Here is a 12,611-nt window from a genome sequence, read left to right as displayed (position 1 = left end):
ATCTACTGGTAAATTGAAAAGATTTTATAATGTTAATATTTCTCGTGGCAACACTAACTGATACTAACTAACAATTGACAGAAAAATAAATATATTCATATTCAAAAATATATTCACAATATACAGAACGATATATTGTATTAATATATCACAATATATTGAAAAATACATTAGGAATTGAAATTCCTTACAATATAAATTGTAATTTTATATTTAATATATAAGATACAATACACTTCATAAAACTGTATATTAAATTTAATTGAATATATCTACTTCTTTTTTTTTTTTTTTACAATATGCTTATATGTTAATGTAGTTCAAACAAAATGGATCAGAGCACACCGACAAACTAGAAGTGTATGTATAATTCATAAACATATATAAAGTTTCAATAAAACAATTCAAAGTATAAATATAATGTTTTTGTCTTCATTTCAATATATAAAGCCATTATTTGTCCATAAGGATACTTTTACTTTATACTGCTGATCAACAATGCTAACACTGCCAGTGCCACTATAAGCAGGAGATCAGAACAGTGGTGACTTTGCCAGGTTAAAAGATTCCAGACGGAGCTGCTTCTTATTCTTGCTTGACAGGTTGACATATTCCAGAGTTTTCTCGCCACCCCCTCACCCTTCTCTCTATCGCTCTGCCTGCCAGGATTTTCTAGTTCATATTATTAGCACCTCTCAATTTGGACCAAAACAAAGGAATTGTGATGCTATCCCATTTTGAGTGAACTGTCACCTCAGTGCATTTTTTCGTCTCATTAATAGGGTCTGTGATTAACAGTACTAACATCAACTGTGGAATTTGTTAAAGTTTGCAGGCAAAACCTGGTGGTGTGAGCAAAATCCAATTCCTTATTGTTGACTCGGACGTTAGATGTTAGGACACTGCTGTGAAAGATCATCAGATGAGGATACACGGTGCTGAGGACTTCAGATTGAATATTTCCAGGCGAATTGAACCTAGTGAGGACAGATTCAATACTGCGCGGCGACGTTTAATTTTTAACAGCGGTCTCCGTGTAGAATATAACAATGCATTAATCATTATCTCATCCTCTCTCCTCTCATCCTCTCTGTCTCCATCTCTCGATGTTTTTCAAATTGCATTTTTAACAAGGTTCTCTGGTGCTAATTCCCAGGCACGGCTCATTCACAGAGAAGAGGACAGGCTTCATGGTATATTAAACCATCAGTCTCGCACAAGAGTTTTTCTTCATTAAACCGATATATGGTGCAGAGAACCGCTGAATACACTAGGCATTGTTTTCACACACTAGGCAAAGCCATCATCATATAAGTCATTTTTAAATTGTACCTCAACACCCCCGTAGCAAACTGAATGAGGAAGCGGCATTGGCTCTGCTCAGGACGGAATTAGTTAAAGGCATAAAAACTGCGGAACAGAGTAAGCTCATTTGACCTGGTGATGCCACAAAGACACTTAATGATCCCATGCTGCTCCATTTCCTTTTCCTGATTGTGAATTCGCCACAGCTATTACATGTAATCCCGCTTTCTGTTTCCATTGTTTAGAAAGTGGAACACTTCCTGCAAATAAAATGCATCTGCTTGATGATCAATCTGGCTCTGAACCATCTGGCTTCCCAAACTCGGCACCCCATCTGTCTTTTATAATTGGTCATAGCTTCCTGTTCTTCTTAACTCTCAGACTGACTGGTTGGTCTCACTCGAGTCTAGTTCCTTCTGACTCTGAAAGCTCTGTCATCCATATTTTCATAAGTGTCTTGAGGAAAGAGAGGTTCCACGTGACACACTTTAAGGCGTTGTCCTACTATTGTGGGCCTTAAAGATTGTGGATAAAACCCTTTAACACAGAAATAATAGAACTGTTAAATAAAAGAAGCAATGCTCTTCTGGGTCCTCAAAAGTATAAAGAACTGTTGAGAAACCAAGAGAATTCTAAATCTTGGTAATGGACTTTCATATGACAGGCTTCATCAGTTCCATACTGCGGGGAAATCTTCACCATTTAAACCCACTATAATGCAGTTTGAAAAAGTCTTGTGCCACACTCATTCCCTCATATTTTGCTTTCAAACTTTTTTACATAGACCCAAACAATTTTTTTTTTTTTTGTGTGTATTTTTAAGGAATAGTTCTCCAGGCTTCCTGAGGGAACTTTTTAATTCTCAGAGGAGTTTCAGAGGAATGTATTTTTGTTTGTTAAGCCACACAGTGACTTATGAAACAATCAAACATGAAAAAAAATCTACAGTAACTTGAGGTATGAACCAATGAGAAACAGGTGCAGATGATAACAGATGATCAGACCAGTGATTAGTGTACTGGTGATGCTGGATGCTGAGTGGTTGGAACAGACGAGAGGGGAAATGAGGTTGCTGCTGAGGTTGTTACTCAAAACAACTAATTTTTAAATCGTATCTTTGCAGCCTGTTACAGTATTATTTGTTAATATTAATATTTGTTTCCATTTCTTTAATTTAATTCATCTCAAAACTTTTGCACAGAACTGTATATATGTATGTATATATACTCTTTATATATGATTCACATACATTATGTGTTATTAGTGCATTGTGGAATATTGCTCTCCTATAATATATATCCCTGGTTTAATCATGGGTTTGGATAACTAAATCATCATTTGCATTTGGATTTCCGATGATACCGAGGCTCAGGAGTGTAATTTGGCATAAAGACCATCATCATTCTTTATTTAATCTCTTAAGAGTTTTAAAGACTGACTGGGTGTGAGGTGAGAATACACCTTAAATAGGATGCCATTCCATTGTAGGACACCATGCACATACACATTCACACCTTCAATTTACATTCACCAAATCCTTTCCTCTCAGTTTATTGGGAGCTGGGAAGAACCCAGAGATCCTGGTGGCATAAAGGTTCAAAATCTCCTATGACTGGAGCCAATGGTGGCCAGAAATCCACATAGTACATGGACAGCACTCTAGCTTCAGTATCTGGTTTCATATCATAAGTAGCAAACTAGCCATTATCTTATATCTGTTAAATGATGTAATCGATATAATTCACATTAGAGCTGAAAAAAAATAAAATAAGGAGCTTCATGTTTATCATCATGTATCAGATTAGAGTAATTTCTACAGCCTGGTGCTCTGTGTGCCTGCTATGTGGTTTTATAAAGCAGTTCAGATTAGTCTGCTTTTTCACAGGAAGGTATTGTAAAGTTAAAGTTATATCCTTTCCTCAGGTCCAGGTGTCACCTCAGTCATCCCTTCAGCTTTTATGGCAACATCTTTGTCATCATTGATGTCTCAGATGCCAGCTTAAACATCAAGTAGTGGTCAGTGGTAGTAGCACAGTGGTCTATAAGGACTATGGTTCAAGAGGTCCCAGGTTCAAACCACATGGCCATCAAGTTGTCACTGTTTGGCCCTTAAGCAAGGCCCTCAACACTTAACTGGTCAGATATATAATGAAATCATAATAAAAGTCACTCTGGGTAATGGCGTCTGCCAAATGCTTACATGAAAGTGGGAACGGAGGTACAGAAGTGGCAGCTTAATCACCCATGTATTTAACAGAAATATCTAATGAACCGAAAACCACAAGCTGCTGAGAGTCCAAATATTTAGCTTGTACATTTAACCACTCTTTTGTATATTGATGCACTCTTGTACTGTAAATCTCCCTGTTGGCACAGTTATAACTGCAAGACATCTTCAGAACTAAAGACCTACTGGGGATGTCTTCATAAAATATAGGAAAAGATACAGTATACGAATGCTACAAGCCCAGATGTCCTCACAATGGAGTTACCTAAAATCCTCATAAGACTTGAAGATATTTTTCAGAAAACCTGAGAGCTAGTCTGCATGCGCAGCACTTACTCTAACCTTCATGTTCATCCATCTATTTATCATCATCCCACTCGTTGGTGCCAATTTATTTCTTCTGTTTTTACATCACAGACTGGATTCTTAAGTTTACAAATGTGTTCAAAATAATAGCAGTGTGTTTAAAAGTGAGTTAACCTCAAAATTCTTATAATAACATCTAATTTCATTCATGCAAATGCTTTGAGAACACTGCTCGTTGTTTTCTAAATCAAAATATAACTACTATGGTAGCCTATATACACTTTACAAAAAGGAATATTAGACTGTTGGAAAAAGAGCAGTGTTAACAATTTTCTTTACAAACTCAAAATTTACTGTATAAACTGAAAATGTTTGAAGATTTGGCTTTCTTGTGAATCACTGAACTAACATTTCGTTTTATACCCACTGTTTCTGAGAACTTCTTCATATCTGTGTTGTATGGAGTCGACCAACTTCTCTCACCTGTGATCAGGTATTCCAGCCCATGACGATTGGACTATATACTACAAATCCTATGCATTTCTTGATTTTGCCTCAGAAATCTTGCGCCACGCGTATTCTATTGGATTTAAGTCCAGGGATTAAGCTGGCCACTCTGTAACGTCAAACTTGTTGGTCTGGAACCAAGATGCTGCTCGCTTACTGGTGTGTTTGGGGTCGTTGTCTTGTTTTAACACCTATTTAAAGGGCATTTTCTCTTCGGCATAAGGCATAAAACCTCTTTAAGTATTTTGATGTATTTAAGCTGATCCATGATCCCTGGGGTGTGATAAATAGGCCCAACACCATAGTGTGAGAAACATCCCTATATCATGATGCTTGTGCCACCATGCTCCATTGTCTTCTTTTACGTGTATTGTGGCTTGAATTCAGTGTTTGGGGGCCATCTGACAAACGATCTAGCCAACAATATTGCCCTCATTAGTCCACAAAATGTTGTGTCATTTGTCTGTCAGCCAGTAATTGAGTTCTTCAGTAACTGAGTTCTTCTATAGCACAATTGTCACCATGGGTTGTTGCAGCAAGGTAACTTTAGACCTTCATTGATCACCCTGATCACTGGCTGCGTCTTCAATCCATTTGCACGGTAGTTTTCTATTTTCTTGCATTTGGTTTTGGTAACCATTTCAAAGCAGTGATGTCATTTTAGCTGAGCAGCCTATCATTTTCTTACATTTTTATGTTTTTCCCTCTCCAGTCAACTTTTTAATCAAAGTTCGCTGTTTTTCTGAACAATGTATCTCATAGAATGAACGGCCACCTTTCCTGTGATGGATTGACACCCCATCCAGTGTGTACCCCGCCTTGTGCCCTAAGTCTCCTGGGATAGGCTCCAGGCCCCCAGCGACCCTGAATACAGGATAAAGTAGTACAGACAATGAGTAAAGACTGAGTGAGTGAGTGAATGACCGCACTAATTTAACTCCACACTGCCTTTATTTTAAACACTTTTAATCATTGATTCAGTTATACAGAATCAGCAGCATACTGTACATGTCACAACTCTACTACACCTACTAGTAAAAGTATTTGCCAGGTACTGTAGAAATGTAATTTCCAAAAATCGATCAGTAATTGATCTGGTTAGTAATGTTGGAACCCTTATTTTTTTGAACACAACTGTAACTATTTTTTTAATGCAGCAAAAAACTGTATTTAAAACAACTCGAGCCAGGAATAATCAGATGAAGATGCCTCTCCAAAGCCACATTGCAAAACAAGCTTGGGTGAAATTTCGGAAGAAGTCAGGCATAATTTGCGGTGAAGAGGCTGAAAAAAGGAATGAAGTGCACACTGATGCATAACCAGGCATGCAATTTAGGCCCATTTTCTGGCAATTTTGCTGGTCTGAGTTCTACCCATTATCCCATCCTGTTTATTTACTTACATGTGCCTGGTGCTGTTTAGTGTTCATATATTGGTGTCTGGTGTGGTGTTCTCCACAGAACAGCCCTCCTTCAGCCAGCAGACCGTGAAATAGAGGACTTTCTGAAGCGTGCCCAGGAACTCCAAGCAAAAGATGTTTTAATCAAGCAAGCATGGGTGTAGCCTGATTCACATGCTGGGCTTCCTAAATGTTGGAATTACCCTGGCTTGAGTGAAATGTTTACTTCAGAAGCCTCTCGTCTTCAGCTGGTGCAAGTTCAATGAAGATAGATTAATTACACATGATCTAGTCTTGATTTAATGCAGTAATATGATTTGTACTGTAATAAGTTTCAAATTAAATTAGTGAGATGTTTTGGTTAAAAAGTCATTATACTGTACACTGTCTGGCCTTAAAAAGTCATTATACAGTATAGGATATAACTAAGAAAATAGCTAAGAAGCTTCTATTGTATAAGTACTGCAGTGATTAATATGTTTCAACTGTAACAAGTTATTCAACTTAAACTGATGCAGTAAGGAGCTTCTCATTTCCTAAACGACCATGTCAGACGATATATCCTGTGATCGTGGCAAAAATGTTACTCTGTTTCATAAGGGTCAAATTATTGTCCTGCATCAAGCAAAGAAAACAACTAAGGAGATTTATGAAAGTAATAAAATTGGGTAAAGAACAGAAAAACACATTTTCTTTAAGGATGAAATATGGTTGCGAAAACATCCTGAATGAGCGTAACAGAAGGTCACTGAAATGCTTAGTGAAATAAGTGAGACTAATAGAAAATGGACTGTGGAGCATTGGAAGAAAAAGTCATGTGGTCTGATGAGTCCAGATTTACCCTGTTCCTGAGTGATGCATGCATCAGGGTAAGAAGAGAGGCGGATGAAGTGATTCACCCATCATGCTTAGTGCCCACCATACAAGCCTGTTGGGGTAGGATTATGATTTAGGGTTGCTTCTGTTGGCCAGGTCTAGGTTCAGCAATGTTACAGTATGTGACAAAAATTAGGGTCAGCTGACGCCCAATGCCAGGATTTATTGGGCCCAAATTGTGAAAAAGTGGTTCAGGGAGCATGAGACATCATTTTCATGCATGGATTGGATTTAATCAGAGGAAAAGCTTGTCCAGTGAAATATTAAACTGTGAGACTTTGCTTTTTTGTCCAGGCAGTGTGTCAGGACTTAATCAAACACTTCAGGGCATGCCATTATAGACACATTGTCATACAGTACATATGTTTAGTTGTGAGATTGATTAAAATCATTCATGCACTTGTGAAATGGTCTAGCCTAGCGTACCTTTGCATCGCACTTACACATCCCTTAACAATAACACACCACTTCCTGAATGAAGCACCATACCAAGGGCAGAACCTTCCTTTACATCTCGACACAACAAATCCTAACATCTGAGTTGTGTTTTGGCTTACAAAAGCTTTCAGCAGAAGCAAGGGCAGTCAATGGATCCTTTCTTATACCTAGTCTGACCTGCTTCTATTTTTGTTACTGCAGTCATGGCAATATCTCCAAGTCACCTCTAAGTGTCAGATACATGGCACTCAGAGTGGGGGTACGGTCCAGGGCATTTAAAGTCCTCCAGAAACCTCAATTAGCAAAAATGCTTTCTGTAGGATAAGGAACTAATAGTTAGTTGAATTATTTAGCACTGGATCACCGCTGTGAAATGGGCAAGTTTGAGCACCGGTTTGAGAACTCTTACAGACTGCATGCATGGTTTTACAAATTCTTTTCGCCTTTCAGAAATATTTTAAGGAAGCGAAAACCAGAAGCTGTTACTAGCTACTAAAAAATATTACTATTTTAAAATGTATTCTTTGTTCAGTTCCTTTATTCTTTGGTTATTTTCAGGTTCGATTCCCGCCCGGGTTTGATTCCCATCATCGAGTTTTCATGTTGTCCCTGTTGTTTGTTGGGTTTTTTTTCTCGGTAATCTAGTTTCCTTCCAAAGTCCAAATACATGCAGATTAGGTTCTTTAGCATTTCCAAATTTTGTGTGTGTGCTGTGATGGATGGGCACTCTCTCCAGGGTGTACCCTGCCTCATACCCCGAGTCTGCTACAGTAGGATAGACTCCAGGCCCTCGAGACCCTGAATACAGGATAAAATGCTCTAGATGATGAGTGAGTGAGCCACATTGTGATGCTAATTTGACTGAAACTAGCTTGTATTGCATGCTGAAGCAGGACAAATACCCAGACAGTAATGATAACGTACTATAGAATTGGTGCACAACATTTTTTCAGCCAAGTAACAAAAGATCCATTGTGTGTGGATATGAGAGTGTTACCTCACATATGATATCCTCAATTTTAGCCTGTTCAGCAATATCAATTTTTACACATGACTAATATGAAGATATAGTGCATCTGTTTTTTTAGAAGGCGAGGACAGGCAGCTAATCGATAGCGCCTAACCTAGCCTTCTTCAGCTTCTTGTAACTTTTGTATCAACTTGAATATACACACAACAAATCAGTTGATAATGGAAAACTGAAAAAAAAAAAGAAAAAGAAAAAAAAAGGTCTTGCTTGATTTGTTTGTCAGACATGCAGGCTAGTAAAACCTCCGAACAAGTAGAAAATGTCTTGTATTGCCCTGAACATAATTGGGTTTAAAGGGGATATTATTTTGTTCTAACCAGACTTCTTGTCCTGATTGCCTAAAAATAAGCACTAGTGTCTTGGTAACAAGCTGTGTTTTTTGTCTTGTTTTTGGTTTATGAACTTCAAGAGAGTGAAAACAGATAAGCTGGTAAGAAAGTGACTGTATACAGCGGTTATAATGTCAGAATATGCTGGGAAAACATGGGCTGCTCCTAAACATCTTCTTTGTCCTTGTCTTGGTTTCAGCTCTATCATCAGAAAGTGAAAAACCAAACAACCAAAAGCAATTTTTTTGTGCTTCCACATGGATGATTACAGTCTGATGAGAAGATTCATCGGAAACATTGCTGCTCTTTCCAGCAAGACAGGAAGTCTGTGACATTTTCCTGAATTGCAAAGTCAGCATTATTACGTGACTCAAGAGGCACCTGAAAGAGCAGATGAGTGCAGTACATCATGCGTGTAATGGCTTCAAATGCAGGTATAAGTGGGATTAAAACAGGGAACAGCATTGGTGGTGCAGTAGCTACCATTTCCTCCGCAGAGCTCCAAGGTTCAATCCTGAGCTTGTAATTACCATTCAAACCTGATTGGTCAGTCTAAACCAGACATGCACTGATCGATTTGTTCCAAGGATTTCCTTCAGGTGTGTGTTTATATTCATTTTTAAATTCAATGAAGTGAAATACTTATGTGACCTCAAGATTTAAAAAGGGAGTTTCAGTGTGTAATAGAAGAAATAAGAGAATTTACTAATTAGAAATATAAGAGAAATATGGAACTAAACTTTAGATGTAAAGGACTTTTAAATGTACAAGCAAAAATTATAATGAAAATAAAATAGTGGAATAAAAATAGAAATAATGTCCAGTTTTGAGCAAAATAATCTTCCTAAAGGTGTTTCTGAACAGCTGTAAGAATCAGGTGCTGCAATGGAAAACATTGTTTTTTTTTTTCTTGCGTGGTCTGTCTTCTTACTATATTTATGAAAAATGCCATGAAATTTTAACAGCGCCACCTGCAGTACTGGAGCAGGACAGCTGATACAAAACAGCAGGGAGTACGCAAGCTTGAAAGTGCTTTTCTTTGCGCAACACTGATACACGTTCCATCTACTTCAAGTGGACTAAAACCAGTTCATACCATCACATAGATGGAGCGGGAATAAACAGGTGAATGACCAGCAGTTACTGTTTCCCAATTCCTCCCAAAAAGAGTGAAATCATGCTTCTCATCATCATTATGGCTTGTTCTCAGTGAATAGAGTACCATTTTGGCTGCATGTCTCATTCCCAGTCGTAGCTATAATTATTCCAGTTGAAACACTTGTTATTCCTCCGAGCCCAAGAGAGCGTGCACTTGAAATGTAACTGAGTTCAAGTAGGCAGCGAGCACGACCGCACTTTATGTAGGGACCCACTCATTCTGTCGGACTTACGTACCGGTGCTGTTTTAAATTCAGCGTCATGCACGTTGCAAGAAAGCCATATTTAGATTGTGTGGTTGTTTAAATTTAGCTCACACACACGTTGCACACAGCAGTAGGATTGTAGGGTCCTTACGGTCTTTGTTATAGAGCAGAAAACTACTAGGAGGGCATCCGTTTGTCTTGTACATAATGAGAAATAAACATGCTCGAGAGCTTACTGGCAAGGACATTTTCATAAGCCGAGTGGTGAAGAATAGATCCGTCTTCAGCTACAAGCTTAAAGCAACAATATGGGTAAAAAAAAAAAAAAAAAGAGAACTAATGTAGAATTCCGTCCTTGTTCAACTGCAGTCGATCATCTGAGGCATGGTTTACAGTCGTTAACTATTTTGGCTTTTTCAGTTTTTGGGCTGCATGACAAGAATAATGTAGTGAGTATGAGACGAAACTGTCTACCTGGAATATAGGCTGATATTTAACAAAATCTTATATTTTTTATGTATATGTATTCCATATTTGGACAGAATTAGTGTTCCTGGGTAATAACGTTTCTTCCCATGGCTGTATTAGTTTTATCCAGCAAACCTAGAAATTTGCATTAAACAGCATGTTGGTTTTTTATTCTTTTTTAGAGCATTGTCTAACAAACCATAAAAAAATAAAAGTTTGTACGTGATGGCAAAGGAACATTGCAAAAGTTTGTTCATGTTTGTAGATTTCAGGAAATGAAGAACCGTAAGGGTCTTGAAGCAGAAATTGACACAAAAACTTTGTTTGTAATCAAACATCTTGTCTGACTTCCTTTATTATTTTTGTCCATGTGTTTTTATAAAAAAAAAAAAAAAGAAATGTCTCAAACGTTTTAAAGGTCTACAAACGACAGTCGTCAAAGCCGATTATGGTCTCAATTATTTTGTTCGTTTGTATTCTTCAAAAGCACATGCCCTTGAGGTTACAGTACATTAACGGACATAGCACAAATACAAACAGCATTTTTATAAACATGAACTAATTATAAACATATTTATATAATATAGACATATTATATAAACAAATTTTCTCCTAAATTTAAATAATGTAAAAAAAAACACTTGCAAATAATCAGGGCTATTAAAAAATAGCCTAAGATTAAAAAAAGAAAAAAAAGAGTAGTGTCTAAGGCAAAAGGTTGTCCTTGAATTACTGTCAGTTTATATCCGCAAGATTGTAGACAGGAAAAGTAGTGTCACATCCAACTCCTAATTTAAGATCTTACAAAAACAAGGTGTTTCATGAGATGTTACGGTACATCTAGCAAACGTGAAAATCTTGGCAATAAGTGTGATAAAAATTGATCGTTCATTATAATACAGTAGGTGCCGCCTACTTTGTATGTAAACCTACTGGCCAAAGTGACCATACATGCTACTAACTTGGTGCAGGCCTACATTCTTAAAGGGAAAATAAAAGAAAAAGAAACGCTACTATAAATTGTCGAATTTGATTCGATTTCATGTTTGGGCTTGGCATTTTTCGATTCAATTTAATTCAATAGCAGTAAAGTTTACAGTATCGTTTGTCTCATGCAGCTAAGTATTAAAAATTATGAGTATCTAATTAACTTTAAAATGCTGTGTAGGTTGTGTTGTTGATTGTTGTGATCTTCTGCTCCACTGTACAGTCCGGTAGGGGCAACACTGCCACCTTAAAATACAAAGACTTAAAAGGAGAAGACAAAGCGACAATCCTGCAAAACCATATGGACACTGTACAACTATGTGGATAAAGAAAAACGGTTTGTATTTTATGAAAGTGCTGTGCTATATTTTTAGGGGACTTAAACTGCAATTTAATCCCTGTAAGTTTACCTACATTATTTCCAGTGTGAATCGACTCTGAATCAAAAACCAATGAAGTGATTTATTAAATAAGTCTCAGCAGCCAAACACTGCTTAAACTGAATTAAATGGCACAGCTCTAATTAAGCAATATAACACGAGAAGGAGAGCTGTTGTGCTGGATATCAGCACAGCTGTATCCTAGGGTGCAAGGGCGCAGCCTCGAGGGAGATATTGCTTGTATAGAACAGTTCCACAAACAGCATTCTCTATTAACAGATTGTTTTGTTTGCTTATTTAATTAGTTATTCTGCTTCACCAACGCGAAGCCTTCAGTGACTGGCAGAACTAATGAACCGCGTCTGGCGGAGCTGCCAACCAACAGTTAGTGTGATTAACAGAGATGAAAGTAGGCTTCAATTCTTACAGGTACTATGTAGACAAAAGGTGAGAAGAATAAACTATGGCGATCAAAAGAGACTATAGAGACAATCTAGTAAGTTTCTCTTTCCAGGATTAACTCCCAAATAGTGTTAAATTAAAAGATAGTGTAATATGTAGGGTGTATAATCCCTTGTTCCACACACTAAGTACTTAGGGGTTACAGAGGGATTTGGGATTTAGCCCAGTGTTAGAAGGTAGTGAGCTTTATAACTTATCTAAACCATGAATAAAACAACACGGAGACAAAACGGAACAGCTTAGAAGCAGTTATAAAGTAGACAAATTATTATTAAAAATAACAGTGTTATCAGATGTGTGTCCTTGCTGAAAGTGGGCCTTTTTTAATAGTAGGTTTTGGCAGGCAGCTGCTTTCTCCTCAGTTCTGCGGACCATACAGACCTACTGTGACCTGCGCTGCAACCAACAGTTAGTGTAATTAGCAGTTATTAAAACGTTTGATAAAATGGTTATTAGTGCAATTAATTTTGGAAATTTCCAAAATTAGGATCAATAAAATACTCATCTATTTATCCATCTGTCATCATCTCTTG

The sequence above is a fragment of the Clarias gariepinus genome, chromosome 21 (assembly GCF_024256425.1).
Source record: "Clarias gariepinus isolate MV-2021 ecotype Netherlands chromosome 21, CGAR_prim_01v2, whole genome shotgun sequence".
In the NCBI taxonomy this organism is placed as follows: domain Eukaryota; kingdom Metazoa; phylum Chordata; class Actinopteri; order Siluriformes; family Clariidae; genus Clarias; species Clarias gariepinus.
This window is presented reverse-complemented; position numbering follows the sequence as displayed.